The sequence below is a fragment of the Ursus arctos genome, unplaced genomic scaffold (assembly GCF_023065955.2).
Source record: "Ursus arctos isolate Adak ecotype North America unplaced genomic scaffold, UrsArc2.0 scaffold_9, whole genome shotgun sequence".
Lineage (NCBI taxonomy): Eukaryota > Metazoa > Chordata > Mammalia > Carnivora > Ursidae > Ursus > Ursus arctos.
Genome location: NW_026623111.1, coordinates 65525062 through 65539770, shown reverse-complemented (window position 1 = coordinate 65539770; position 14709 = coordinate 65525062). Strand labels below are relative to the sequence as shown.

Sequence of the window (14709 nt, the reverse complement as noted above, 5' to 3'; positions counted from 1 at the left end):
GATTTAGAGTAAGGGCTATTAATGGTTGAAGTGATTATTGAAATGCCAAAACCAAACTAATGCTGAAATCCTCCAGGTAGGCCCTGTCAGCAAACACCAACCTGAGTCTGCATTCATAAAGGGGTTTTTAGTAAAGATGAGAGGTTTCAGGTAGTACATGTCATTTCTATTAAGCTCTTCAATCAGTGGCATCTCCATGGTTCCTGCATCTCATCTGACATTCAAATTCAGTGTAAAAATAGTTCAACTTAAATGAAATGAAAGTTATTTTAGATTTACATACCCCCCCCCCCCCAGAAATGGAGTATCCTACTATTTTTGTTATGTGTTTGTGTGGGCTGTGGTTGTATAGTTCTTAACCAGTATGAAGATGAGGGAACCCAGAAAGGAAGATAGGGTTCTTGTCTAAATGTCAGTTGAAAGAAGAATGCTCAGGTCAAGTCTCTGTGTTTACCACCCAAAATTTGGAAATAGGTGATTTTAAGGTCCCATTTAATTAAAATACAGTTTGAGAAAGAAAAGGTTGACCTTTACAACCTTGACTCCATTCTGTTACACAGTGGGGATTTACACAGATGCTTCTATTGGTGCTTTGTAAGTACGTATTAAATATTTGTTGAAAGAATGAATGAATGTGCATCTTTTCTTCTATTAGTCTAGACTGTGTACCACTTGAAATCATAGACCAGCTCTTCTCCTTTTTGCTCTCAGCCGTCTGCTGCATACTACATGTTCAATACATGTTTGTTGAATGAATACATTTATTATCCCCATTTTACAGATAAGGACACCAAGACAGAGAAAGGTTAAATAGTTAGCATTGTCACACAGCTAGCAAGTGGTGGAGGTCAGAATTGGAATCCTGGCTTCAGAGCAGGAGTTCTTGGCTATAATGATAATGTGTGGCAAGTTAAATATGCCCCTGAATTCCTTGGCATTTCTCTCATTTAGATGTGAGATCTTTGCCTTCCTCCCTTTGAGTCTGGGTCAGTTATGTGACTGCTTTGCTCAATAGAATATGTAGGAGATAATATCACAGTTGCTGAGCTGAGCCTAGGGTTTAAAAGATTGGCTGCTTTTCACTTCCTGTCTCTTCAGGGTACCTGGGCCATGTAAGAAGTCTGACTAGCCTGAGACTGGAGAGGTCTCACAAGTGTGCCCAGCTGTGACCAGCCTTCCAGCCACCCCCCCTAAGACACCAGACATGCAAGTGAAGTTATTCAGTCTGGCCACTCTGCCAGCTGAGTTTCACCCAGTGGCCTCAGTCAGTGCCATGTGGAACAGAAGAACCTCCAGCTGAGTCCCAAATTCCTGACCCATGAAATTGTGAGATACTAAAAGACAATTTAACAATGATGACAATGATGGTGCCACTGAAGGACGTTATTTAAGTCATTAAGCTTTTTTTTTAATGTTTTTTTTATTACATTATGTTAGTCACCATACAGTACATCCCTAGTTTCTGATGCAAAGTTCGATGATTCAGTAGTTGCATATAACACCCAGTGCACCATGCCATATGTGCCCTCCTTACCCATCACCAGTCTATCCCATTCCCCCACCCCCCTCCCCTCTGAAGCCCTCAGTTTGTTTCAATAAGCTTTTGGTACTTTGTTATATATGGCAGTAGGTAACTGGGAAGGAAGCCTGTAATTGAATGGAAAGGTATGGAAATCCACAAACTTCAAGATGCACATCTGAGGAAAGAGAAAAATAGAATTATTATTGTCATTCATAGTTACTATAAACTGCTTAGTCATATAGATGACACAGATCATGCTTTCTTGACAGAGAGGCAAAATATAATAAAGATGAATGACTTATTCTGTAAAAGTGGAATATGTGCATAACCTGGGCTCATTTTGCTAATAATTTGGTTGCTTAAGTGGTGGAGGATGTAACAGAAAACTATTCCTTAATTTCAGGTTTCTACTTGGGTGTCTAACAGGTGTCTCAAATTTAGCACGTCCAGGATCAAACTCAAGGTTTCACCTTTTCTTCCCCAAACTACTTCTTCAGTTTTTCACATCTCAACAGATGACAACCATATTTCTCAGGTTGAAAACTTTGGAGATTTTGACTCTGCCCATACCCAATATTCAAATCACCTGCAATTTTATTTATATTACCTTCAAATTATACCAATTCTGTGGAAAGGCAAGAGGTTTTGTGTGAAGAAAAACAAGGAGTCCCATGGTCAGTTACAGTTGAAAAATTGATGAGGTTCTTCATTGTAAGATTTTTTAAAGAAGAATTTGGGGGGGGGGAGCGCCTGGATGGCTCAGTCGGTTGTGTCAGCCTTCAGCTCAGATCATGATCCCAAGGTCCTGGGATCAAGCCCTGTGTTGGGCACTTTGCTCAGCAGGGAGTTTGCCTCTTCCTCTCCCTCTGATCCTCCCCCCCTCCCCTGCCCCGCTCTTGCTCTCACTCACTCTCTCTGTCTCTCTCAAATGAATAAATAAAAAATCTTAAAAAAAAAATTTAGTGTCACCACAGTTTAGGATAACGTGCTTTATGACTCAGGCAATGTTTCTTTCCCCCAAACTTATTTGACCAGGATTAGTATTACATGGACAAACTTGGGGAAAAGCTGCTTTAGGCATCAAATATCCTGTATTCAGTAAAATATTTACGAGTTTCTGTGATACTATATGGATGTGGAAGAGAAATGTGGGATGCATGAGAATATTGTCAGGTGGGTTTATATCTGGTCAAGCAAACATTTATGAAAAGTGCTAAAAAGACCATTTCAGTATAGATTTTTTTGATGGTCATGGCATCAATTAAGGTTTTAATCACCATATTAAATGGCAATATGGAAGCTTAGCAAGTTTGTGAATACTCATGAAGTTGGGTGAGCTAGCCAATATACTGGGTTGATTCAAATGGAATGTAGAACTGAAAGCATCAAATATTGTACAGACATTGTAGAAAAAAATCTACATACTTAATTTTCAAGGAAAGTGTATTGATTAAATATAAGATTGGTGTAGATTTGGTCTGACAGCAGAAAAGACAAGTTTGTGTGGTTACAAAAAAATGCTTATGCAATATTAATCTGTATTTATAGAGAAGTCTAGATAAATAGATTTGATAAATAAATATGCATATATCATAAACATGCTCAAGACAAGATTTTATGTCATCTGCTAATTCCAGATTCTTACTACTTTTACGCAGTCATGCTATTTTTTGTTCCTCTCTGGTCAATGACCCCCCATTCCCAAGGCGTGACATTTTCCTCTCCCTCAAGCCCTTCTCTCATACCTTCCCACCTTCTCTTTACATCCTCTTCTTCTGTCTTACTCAGGATACATCTACTATTGTAAAAACCACACAAATGTCTGTATTAATCCATAGGTATTGGCTATAATATAAAGCCCTCAAATTTCAGTGGATTAAAATAATGAGGTCATTTTTTACTCATACAATAATTTAATGGAAGTGTTTCTTGTTGGGTAGGTATCCTACTTCTTTATCTAACTTCTGAGCCCAGTATCTCTAGCAAAATTCTAGAATTAATTATTGAGCAGAATGTTCATAGAAGGGATAATGTACATTTATTTTGATATTTCTAGCCTTCAGCAAAGTGACAGGTGTTCATTCATTGTATTAGCCACTGTTCTCAGCCCTGATAAAGCTGATAAACAAGACAGAAAATGTTACTCTTTTCGTGGAGTTTGTATTATAGTGAGGAGAACAGGTAATAACCACATGATCAATAAAAGAGATAATAATAGGGCTCTGAAGAAAATACAACTGAGTGATGTGATGGAGATTATGCATGTGGGGGCTTCTTCAGATTGACAGACCCTTTTGGAAATATGAGATTTTAATTGAAACCTGTCAAGATGAAGCTGACTCCACAATGAGCTGGTGAGAGGATATACCAAACAGAGGAAGGAGTGGGTGCAAAAGCTCCAAGCAGGAATCAGCTTGATGTGTTCTAGTAACCAGAAAAGGATAGAAGATGCATTTATGGATGTAATGGGGTTGGGGTATTATAGGGCCACATAGGCTGTTCTAAGAAGTTTGGATTTTATTCTGAATATGAAAAAAAGTCAGTTGAGGGTTTTCAGCAAGGAGTGATATGAGCTGATTTACTTTTTTCAAAGTTGCTTCTGGTTGGTGCATGGAGACTAGATTTTGAAGAGGCTAGAGCAGAAGCAGGAAGATTAGGAGAAGCAGGGAGTTGCAGTAATGCAGGCAAAAGGCAATGGTCCTGGTTGAGGATGGTAACAATGGAAATGCATAGAAATGGACAGATGTGGACTATGTTTAAGTGTGAGCATTGGCAGGACTTGATAGATTTAGATTCGCCAGTGGGCATCTGGATGAGTGGTGGTAACACTTACTGAGATGGTGAGCTAATTTGAATATGCCAACTTTGAGGTACCAATTAAATATGCAGATGGGATTATCAAATAGGCAGATGGATGTGCTATCTGAAGTATGGGGGAAAGATTAGAACTGGGGATACCAGGTTTGGGTCATTGACCTCTTTGTGAAATGGCTACAGCAGCCTCTAACATCCCAATCACTTGGCAGAAAAGGGTCTTCCATGCTTTGTCTCTTTCCAAGAGAGAGGAAAGTTCCTCAGACTTATCCTCATGCTCACTGGCTAGAATTGCATCACATGACACTGCCTAAGCCAGCCATTGGCAAGGAGAATGGGATCACCATAGTTGGCTTGGTTGATCAAAACTGGTTCTTAGGCTGGGGATATCCCCAACATCTAAGGCAATGTGAGGAGGGTGGAGGTGTGGACAAATTAAGGGAAGGAGAAAAGAGAAGGCAGATATTTGGGGTGGGGGGCAACCAACATTCTAGTGAAAGCCTGATTCAGTTTTCTTATCATTAAACAAGACAGTGCATTCCCTCACAGAATATGTGTCAGATCGACTGAGACAATGGTAATGAAAGCTTTATAAATCATAAGACAGTATAAAATAGTTAAGTTAGTCTGAATCAGAGTGTTGCTAACACTGTTTCATTTCTCTGTTTTACTCAGGGGTTTGCCAGTGCTCTGGCAATATTTGTTTATTATGTTGCTTAAATGTTTTTTCAAGGCTTTAAGAAATGAAGATGAAAAATAAGTTTAGTTGCCCTTAACACATTTTCTTTCCACCAGTAGATTCACATATGTTTTCCCCTTAAAATGTATCACTAATGTTTTTGTCCTTTCTTGCATCCACAAACTCCTACATATGAAACATGGTATTATTTCAAAACTTATGAAAAGCAAGTGTTCATTAGTAAGAGCTTGCTGAACTCTGAGGCATTCATATGCCCACTGGTGGAGAGCAAGGCCTAAGAAAGTGACTTACCTGAAGTTGGCTGCTGGCAGAGTTGAAATGATCATTTCTCAATTATTAAGGACCTGCAAGGTTGTGGGTGCTGATCAGAACATATAATACATGTCGTCCCTGATCTAGAATACAGGAATTAGCAGTTCCAATTATAGGTTTAATGCATATTGTGTTCTTCTTTTAAACATTTTTATATAGATACTAAATTGTATCACAAGTGCTTTTAGGACAAGGCACATGGCTATATTGTGTATCAGCACTTTGTTTTTAGCTACTCATTCTCAAGTATTTGTGTTCTAGACCTTATACCAGGGTTTTAAATAAAATAAATGAAATAAATAAACATGTGCTAGACCCTATACTAGGGTTTTAAATAAAATAAATATGATCTTTTATTTTATGGAGCATATCCATTAGCAAGGACGACAGTCATTAAACTGATAATCAGATCTGCATCTGACATTTGTAGGGGCTGGGGCAAAAGGACAAGTGATGCCATGTATCAAATATTTAAATATTTAAAATTGATAAGCTCTGACCTTGGCCCAGTTCATATTTTCTTCTGGAACCTCAGCGCTCACACCCGGGGGATTTCCTTGCAACTTGGAGGTTAAAGGAGACCTGCTGTCTCCTAAGTCAATCCTTATACCTGTGACCCTGAGTGGCAACAAGGAGCTTCTGGCATAGGGCAAGAAAGAAGGTGGGCTGTGTCTGGGTGGTGCCTGAATCGGACACTGGCAGAGGAACAGACGTTGTGCAGGTGCCCAGGGAACTGGGCTGGGAGGTCCCATGACTCACTTTCTCATCCTCTTTTAGGCAGTTATAGAGGAGAGGGATGGAGTGTACTCATCTGGAAACGCTGTCAGCTTTGGGTGTTCTGGGACCAACAACTTCAAACAAAGGGGGGCTTCTCGCTGTCCATTTCCCAGGGCAGAGGCTAAGGTTTTCTTCTTCCTCAATCAACACAGGCTCCTTTGCTCGCAGCCCAGCATGCTCTATTCTGCATGGTGCAGCTTGCTCAGTGCATCCCTCTTCCATAATTCACTCCAAAATAGATTGAACTCCCCACCGTCTTTCTTTGGAATCTAAAAAGAATAGTGTATTCATTTTGATATTTGTGATATGTGTGGTTCTCTAAAGCAAGGGGCCTAGGATGGAACACCTCTTGCCTGGGTTTAAGCTGCCTGTGCAGCTTGCTGGTAACCTTACACATGCATATGTAGCTACAGGCTGTGAGAAGGGCTATGGCGGGAGAAGACTGAGGGCTAGCAGGGGTCATGTGCAGAAACCCTGTTTAGAGCAGTAGTGTGTGGTCTATGTCAGGGAAGGCCTCCTGGAGAAAGTTTTATGTCAGCTAAGACTAGAATGTAGGCCTACCCTGACATCTAATTTGAGCAGTGTTCTCAGGTCAGCTAATATATTTCATGGAAAGTTAGAGAGACTGCAACTTAGGTTTTTACAAAATGTAATCTTTATGTTTAGTTTCTTTTTATAAAAGCAATAACTGTTCATTACTAATCAAGTAATATAGACATGTAAGGTTAAAAAAATGACCATTTCTTAAAAGTCTACCTCTCAGTAAATTTGAAATTAACAATGTAATTTAATTTTCTCCTAGATTTTTTCTCATAGATTTTTTTATGTGCACATAAAATAATCACTTATTATTTTGTAATCATTCACTGCTCCAGTGTGGGGCTCTTTCTCATTTACATGGTAACCTCCAGTTGACCAGTCATCTACTTTCCAGCTCCCAGCAGTAGGATCCATAGCAGACTGAACATGTCCAATTTGTATTCCTTACTATGGGGTAAATAAACTGTGGGTAATTAATTGCACCTAAAGCTATGATTCATATAGTTTCTGTGTCATTTCTGAATTAACCTGTCTCCTGGCTGTGGACCTTCCAATAGGTTGGAAATGATTGCAACTCGGTTATTGTTCCTCTCCCTGATTTTCTGTCAATATCATCATCATCATCATCATCATCATCATCATCATCATCATCATCATCATTTGTTTCCCTTTTATTTTCAAAATAGTACCTGAGATCACTATACTTGTTCCCCTTTTAATGCCTGGGGACCATCTTCTTTTGCTTTATATTTGTAAATACATTTCAAGCCAGTTCTGCGAGATATAGTCCACACCAAATAATGAACTCTCTTGGCCTTATTAGCTATTGTTGTCTATGTTGATTCCAGGACTGAATTTAGAGAGTCCTAAACCTACATTTGGTTTTTGGTTTGGTCATTTACTGATGGTGTGAACTTGGACAGGCATCTTCACTTCTCAGTGTCCTCCTTGAAACACAGAATATCAGAGTTCACTCTGTCCTTCCCTTAGGGCTTTTGAACGATTACATTGGGGGTGCCTGGGTGGTACAGTCGGTTAAGTGCCTGTCTCTTGATTTCAGCTCAGGTCGTGATCTCGGGGTCGGGCTCGTGCTCAACATGTGGTCTGCTTGAGATTCTCTTTCCCTCTCCCTCTGCCCCTCCTGCTGGTACTCTCTCTCAAATAAATAAATCTTTAAAAACAGAAGAAAGATTATATTGAGATGAAGTATGTGAAAGATCTTTGTGAACTGTAAAGTTTGTACCAATATTTTCTTGAGTAAGTTCCCATTTAACTGAGCAATCACTACTTCTCTCTGCTCGTTTAATGACTAATGACTAATGAAAAAAATCCATAGTGTAATTCCCTAAGAAGCATGTCCTGAATCAAACAAGACAGAGGATAGTAAAGTGTGCCCATTTTAATTCCTCCGACATGAATATGCTTTCTTTTAAATACGGAAAAGTTTTACATATGTATAGTTTTGTATATAGCATCCTTTATTTTAGTATATAGCCTAAAACTTATAAATAACCACCATACAAATATTTCCCAATTTCAAACATACCTTCTCTATGGAAATTCTGATGGTAAGATGGAGAAGAACCTGCATTTATAATGAGTAGGCAGCTGATTTTTTTATGGTTGATATAGAGTTATGGTCTATTATCTATAGTTTGTTGCAAATAATGCCTAGGAAAGGTTTTAGGTGATTCATTAGGTGGTAATTTAAGTCCATGCATATTATTATTGTTAATTAATGGTAATAAAAACAATCCAAATGTTGGTGTAGGGAGAAGTGACATCAAGTTTGGTAGACTTTCTTGAGAAGGTTCCAAGCACCCCATAGATTTGGGGGTTTTGTTTGAGCAGCTTTGTTGACCACTTTCGTAATCCTGAAGCCAAAGCCAAGATGAGTTATTACTCATTTAATGTGTAGGCTGTTTCCTCCCCCACTACCCCAATTGTAAATTATACAATCTCAACCTCTACAGCCAGCAATATCTGACTTTATTGCTTTCCATTTTATGAAAATTAATTACAGCTCACATTCTGACACTGAAATTAAAGAGCAAGCATTAAATCTTGTACACAACAATAGGAAATTAAGAGAACATTATTATCAGAATAACGGGGTGCTTGTTTTTCTTCTCTTAAGGCACTGGGCTGTGAGATAAAATCAGATTTAAACAAACATTGTTCCTTCTTAACTTGTGTCACTGCAACATGAAAGACAGAGTAGAATTATGACATTTTAATTAAAAAACTCCCAACTCTTTCTATTTTCTCTCCAGGGACATTGTTTTGTGATAGCACTAGAGGCAATGAAACTCAGTTCCTGCAGGCTCAATCTTAGGAGAGACAATAATGGACAATAATGGACCAAATTCACTTGATTCTATGAATGCCTCCAAAAGAAAAAAAAATTCTGTAGAGAAAAATATAAGTATAAATGGCAAAGAGATTGTGATGTGTATATATGGTGTAAATATTCTCCCTGTGGTCTCCCTTTGGTCACAAGTTTCACAAGGGCAGCAATCATATATAATATCTAACTTTATAAGCATTTTACAGTTTGTAAAGTATTTTCAAATATAACATTTTATTTAGTAATCACAGTAATCCAGTGACAAAGTTATTTTATTTATTTATTTATTTATTTATTTATTTATTTATTTATTTTTATTGAGGTATAGTTGACACACAAAGTTACATTAGTTTCAAGATGTATAACATGGTGATATGACAAGCCTATATGTCATGCTCGCCACAAGTGTAACTACCACCTGTCACCATACAGTGCTCTTACAATACCATGACTATTCCCTGTGCTGTAGCTTTGATCCCCATGACTTACTCATTCCATAACTGGAATGAATCTCCCACTCCCCTCACCCATTCTGCCCATCCTCCCACCTCCTTTTCCTCTGGCAGCTATCAGTTTGTTCTCTGTATTTATAGGTCTGTTTCTGCTTTTTGTTTGTTGGTTTATTCACTTGTTTTTTGTTTTGTTTTTGTTTTTTTAGGTTCCACATAGAAGTGAAATCATATGGTATTTGTTTTTCTCTGTCTGACTTACTTCACTTAGCATAATACCTCTAGGTTCATTCATTTTGTCACAAATGGCAAGATCTGGGCGCCTGGGTGGCTCAGTCAGTTAAGTGTCTGCCTTCAGCTCAGGTCATGATCCCAGGGTCCTGGGATCAAGTCCCACAAGTGGGCTCTCTGCTCAGTGGGGAGCCTGCTTCTCCCGCTCCCTCTGCCTGCTGCTCTGTCTGCTTGTGGTCTCTCTCTGTGTCAAATAAATAAAATCTTTTTTTTTTTAAAGATTTTATTTATTTATTCAACAGAGATAGAGACAGCCAGCGAGAGAGGGAACACAAGCAGGGGGAGTGGGAGAGGAAGAAGCAGGCTCATAGTGGAAGAGCCTGATGTGGGGCCTCAATCCCATAACGCTGGGATCACGCCCTGAGCCGAAGGCAGACGCTTAACCGCTGTGCCACCCAGGCGCCCCCCCAAATAAATAAAATCTTAAAAAAATGGCAAGATCTCATTCATTTTTGTGGCTGGGAAATATTATATATATGTATATATGTAATATATCATATAGCTATATATATATATCTCAATCTAGCTATCTATATATCTCCATATATATGATATATTTTCATCTATCAGTGGACACTTGGGTTGCTTTCATATCTTGACTATTGTAAATAATGCTGCAATAAACATAGGAGTGCATATATCTTTTAGAGTTAGTGTTTTCATTTTCTTAGGGTAAATACCCAGTAGTGGAATTACTGGATCACATGGTATTTCTATTTTTAATTTTTGAGGAATCTCCATACTGTTTTCCACAGTGGCTGCACCAATTTTCATTTCCACCAATAGTGCACAAGGGTTCCTTTTCCTCCACATTCTTGCTGAAACTTGTTACTTCTTGTCTTTTGATTCTAGCCATTCTGACAGGAGTGAGGTGATATCTTATTGTGGTTTTGATTAGTATTTCCCTAATGATTAATTATATTGAGCATCTTTTCATATGTCTGCTGGCCATCTGTGAGAAAGTTATTTTTTAAAATTTATCAAGCAGTTGTGTTTATAAAATAAAACTCAGTGGTTTTCAAATATTTTTTTGGTCATGAATCCAATAAAAAACATTATGATAAACTCCCAATATATACAACACATAAAAGTGGGGGTGAAAAGGGGCTCCTGGGTGGCTCAGTCGTTAAGCGTCTGCCTTCGGCTCAGGGCGTGATCCCAGCGTCCTGGGATCGAGCCCCACATCAGGCTCCTCCGCTGGGAGCCTGCTTCTTCCTCTCCCACTCCCCCTGCCTGTGTTCCCTCTCTCGCTGGCTGTCTCTCTCTCTGTCAAATAAATAAAATCTTAAAAAAAAAAAAGTGGGGGTGAAAAGATAAAGGTGTCAGACACCTATTCACTCGGTCTCCCCTATTCTTAGCTACATTCTTTGAGGCACTTCTGTGGCAATCCATGGAGCATAGTTTGAAAACTGATGGCATAAAATTTAAAGTGTTCAATAAATGTTGTTCAAACAGCATTCACTGAGTCCTTCCTGTATACAACCATGTACTTACTGAGAAAGTTCTGTCCTTTCCTCTCCCTGGCCCAGTCTCCTCCTGATAATAAACAGAGGGCATATCTTTGAGAGGCTCTAAAATAAGCGTGGCATTGGCATCTGTTCTTGCTTTCCCAGCTAAAAACTAAATGTGAGACTAAAAATCTTCAACAGGTTTTATTCCCGCAATTATGAAGTACGCTGCACTAGATATTTACACAATTTAGGGCAGTGCTTTTAGTGTGTGTTGAAATTTATCAGTACTGGAATCTTGATACCATTATGTTCAGAGGTATGTTGATATTTGCCAGCCCAAATAAGTCAGTGTTACTGTATTGCATGACTCAAGCGGTGGTAACTGCAAGTTCTCTTGCCATGTGGCTGATCATCCATGTGACCCTCCTACTGGAAAATACAATGTGTTGTAATGTTTCTGAGCTGCCAAGTTTTGAATAACAATTTTTTTCCCCTCAGCAATATTCATTGACATACATCTGACATTTTGAGTAAGTGGTATCAGTCAAAGATTATGGCTAGAAACCATCAAATGACCTCAGATCTGTCTGCATGTTGGAATTATAATAGCTGTTCTCCATAAATGAGTCTGTGGATTTAAATTTCATTTAATTAATCCAAGTAAGTCCGTTATTTTCATTGAGTGTATACCATGTGTCAAATGCTATGCTAGCTGCTGGGGTAATCAGTGAACAGAAGAGACACATACCCTGTCCTCTGTGAGTTTATAGTCTGGTGAGGAAGCCATATAAATAGACAGTTACTTGTGATTAATGTGAAAAGTCCTTTGAAACAACACAAGGTCATAAGTCAAGACTTTGAGGAGGAATTTAATTCAGTCTTAGGAAGTGGTATTAAAGGAATTGGTGTTAGATACATGATAAAAATGGGGAGGTATTGGAAAGGAACTTCTGGAATAGCAGAGTGCAGAGCTAGCAAAGTCCTTTTCTCAAAAATCAATGGTAGAACTGAATGAAGCTTTCAAGAACATCCATTTAAGGACTCCAGAAATTGACCAGAGGCATACAACAAATTCAGAAACATTTATTCAAGAAAAACAACTAAATCTTAAGTAATAGTGGCATTTTAGCTCTTCAGCTCAATTGGCATATAGAGTGTCTACTAGAGTAGGGTAACGTGTAAGAACTACTTGAGGGGGCTGACCTGATTTGGAGCAGGTGCATGCGAACTGTGAACAGTAGCAATCTCGGTGGCAATCAGAAAATTCCAGCTTCGGGGCACCTGGGTGGCTCAGTCGTTAAGCGTCTGCTTTTGGCTCAGGGCGTGGTCCCGGGGTCCTGGGATCGAGCGCCACATCAGGCTCCTCCACTGGGATCCTGCTTCTTCCTCTCCCACTCCCCCTGCCTGTGTTCCCTCTCTCGCTGGCTATCTCTCTAAAAAAAAAAAAAAAAAAAAAAAAAAAAAAATTCCAGCTTCACAGCTAGCTTGAGGTTGTCATTGAGTTGGGTGGGGTAAGCAACAGACCAGCACACTGGCTAGAAATTCAATAGGGAGATCTGGGTAAACGAGGTAGCAATAGTGAGACTTGATAAGCTCTCAATATCCCTGGTGGTTTTGAAGAATGCATGCCAGTAAAAGGCTGTGCACATTCCCAAGAGAGACGAGAAAGGGTCTAGTTATTGTGCTGGCCCCTGGCTCAGTGTGAGGCCTAGAGAATGCTCAGGGGAGACATCCAAAAACTCAGCAGAAAGCAAAAGCAACAAAAACTGACTGAACTTTGAAAGTAATTTCTATCTCTTTATGAACTTTTAAAAATGTGATCAGTCATTGTTGTCATGCCTTCCTATAATTTTTTTCCAACTTTGTCAAGGCATAACTGGCAAATAAAAATTGTACAAAGTATGTTTTCTGATCCAGTGCTGTTAAATTAAAAATCAACAACTGAAAGAAATTTTGGAAGTGTAGGAATCTATGGAAAATTAAAAAAGAAACACATCTAGGTGTTCAAAACGGAGGCATGGGCTGCAGGAAGATGGCAGCTCCCCCAAGACGTCATTGCTTGCACCAAGCAAAGCTGTGACGTGGTGACATTTCTGATGGCGCTACGAAGGCAACTGGTGAACTTTCTTGTACAACTTCTATGGAGTGTGACATGCACGGGGTGAATGGGTCCTCGCTGCTTTGCCCCGCAGGCCTGGGGGGCGAGGAGTTGCTATCTGGCCTGCAGAGCTGCAGTCTGTGCCTGCCGCCCGAGAGGTGTCAATGCACACAGGGCCACACTGTGCTCACTGACTCTGTGCATGTAGCATGGGACACATCATGGTCCCTCAGGTCTGTGGTCTAATCCAGAGTCACAAATAACGTGGTTTGGGAAGCTCCCTTCCTAGTTGGGATTGAAGGTTTGTTCAAAGGCAGCACTTGCAACTTTTTATTCTGTACTTCCTATGGGATTGCCATTGGTTTCCATTTGTATTCTACCCTTGCCGCCCTGGCTGCCTTCAGAGGTCACTTCTGTCCTTCCGGTGACAAAATGGTGTGCTATCTCTTAAAAACAAAAGCTACAGCAAATGCATCTGAGATGGATATTCACAACTTCTTTCTACCAGAAAAGATTGCAGAGCCTGAAAGAGAAGATAATATTAACGCCTACTCGCTTAAATTCATGGATGAAGATTCTGAAGGAAGTAACTCCTGACCAGCCCAAGCCAGAAAACTGATCCAGAATCAAGGCTTAAGTATCATGGTCAGGACTTATCACTATCTTCAACAACAGGTGCTGTTTGATCAATTCTCAAGAAAGATTGGCTTCAAGAATGGATGAGAAATGTGGTTTATTATGATTACCTCTAGGCTGATTTCCTAAATGGTTTATGAAGCTGTTTCTAGAAGATGAGAAACTAAGGAGCCTTCTGTCCAGGTTTTGTAGCTGTTTGTCTTAAGAACTTATTTTAGCTTGTCATTTTCATAAGTACTTATTTCTGAAAACATCTTTTACTGCAAATTTAGGTTAAGAGGCCATGTCCTGTGAATGCTCTGATATAATGATGCATAGTTTGTTATGAAAATAAAGTTGTATTTAATGTTGAAAAAAAAAAGAAACACATCTGAATACCCATGGGTCAAAGAAGAAATCACAAGGGAAATTAGGAAATAATCTGAATTGATTAAAATCGGAAACACTATTACGGTATAGTTAAAACAGTATTCAGAGGAAATTTTATAATGTTGAACACCTGTATTAGTAAAGAAGAAAGATCACAAAAAATAACTTAAAGGACTAGAAAAAGAAGAGAGCCAACTAAATCCAAAGCAAGTTCATGGAAGGAAATAAAACATCTATCAAAAAAATGGAAAACGTAAAAAACAATAGAAGAAATCAATGAAACCAAAGTTGGTTCTTTCATAAGATAAAATTTTTAAAAATTGATGAACCTTTATCAATATTGAGCAACCAAAAAGAAGACGCAAGGAAGTCAGGAATAAAAGAAGGGACATCACTACTATCC

The 14709-nt window shown here is 39.1% G+C and overlaps 1 pseudogene; it reads left to right on the top strand.

Annotated features, from left to right (window-relative positions):
- The window catches only part of LOC113263074 (protein Mis18-beta-like), a 60227-nt pseudogene extending 46307 nt beyond the window's left edge, over positions 1-13920 (top strand).
- The last annotated feature ends 789 nt before the right edge of the window (positions 13921-14709 follow it).